A 1122-nucleotide genomic window follows, 5' to 3' on the forward strand; every position below is an offset into this window, starting at 1 on the left:
GTCTTCCATTAGGTTTCTCCTGTTAGACCTATGAGTGCAAACATATCAGATAAAGGGCTAGTATCCAAAATCTACAAGGAACTCACCAAACTCTACACCCGAAAAGTGAAAATATGGCTTTAAAGTTATGAGTGTATTTTAGCATGAAGACTATCATATGCAATTATTTTATTTTGTCACTAATGCCATCAGATATATATTAAGAGTGATTTTTTTTCTTTTTTGGCCTGAGTGTATAACAGGAAAACAGTTTTTAAATCATTGAGTCAAATCATCTCTACGAGCATTGTTTGTCTAGAACAATTGCATAGACAACAGTAAGAGTAAGGACATTTAGTCTATGCTTTCAAAAGGGACTTGATGATTTAAACGTTATTTGCTGGCAGATTTTTTTCACCAAGTCTGTAGAGATTATATGCTATTTAATAAAAGATAGAAACAATGAAGTCAATTTTTTTTTCCTCTTCAGTGTTTGCTTTATCCTGAGAGTGATAGGAATTTCTGATGTCAGGAAATCATGAAATGTAAGAGAATATTTAGCAGTCAGGGTGGCTTAGCTCATGGTAATCGGCTTATGTACAATTATAATTTGCATTCCAATTACTGAAGCTGAGAAAGCCTTGCTCTGGCTGAACATATGGTGAGTAGAAAATCTCTTTTTCTAAGAAATAAGATGGCAAGAGTCTTTGGAGAATAGCTTCACTGAACTGGTAAGTTAGTTTTCTCCGGATTTTGGTGATTTCTCTAGTTCTTCCATAATTCCTCAGTGCTCTGGCCATTTTCTGGTAAGTCATGGTCTTCTGGTTGCCTTTTCTTTTCCCCCAAAGTTGGGCAAGTTTTTCTTTGTTTTTTGATATAAACTGAAAGATGCATTTGGTTTTATCCACCCACTGAATACAAGATGCCATCTCAGGATTACATAGGGATTCATGAAGGTATTCGAACAGTCGGAGCTTCTTTCTGCCTTTTCCTCCCTTTTGATGCAGAACGGCAGGTTGTACCAGCTGGTTTTCGGGGATGTTTGGCAGAGATTGATGAGTATGTCCTTCAAAATAGAGGTCCGCAGCACTGTTTATTACTGTTCTCCAATTATAGACAGGCTCCTCTGTAGGTAGCACACCA

General features: G+C 36.9%; 1 pseudogene; it reads right to left on the bottom strand.

Moving 5' to 3' along the window:
* Positions 1–22: 22 nt before the first annotated feature.
* Positions 23–1115, bottom strand: LOC115285356 (annotated as a pseudogene).
* Between the last annotated feature and the right edge of the window lie 7 nt (positions 1116–1122).

This window comes from Suricata suricatta, unplaced genomic scaffold, assembly GCF_006229205.1.
Source record: "Suricata suricatta isolate VVHF042 unplaced genomic scaffold, meerkat_22Aug2017_6uvM2_HiC HiC_scaffold_9419, whole genome shotgun sequence".
NCBI lineage: Eukaryota > Metazoa > Chordata > Mammalia > Carnivora > Herpestidae > Suricata > Suricata suricatta.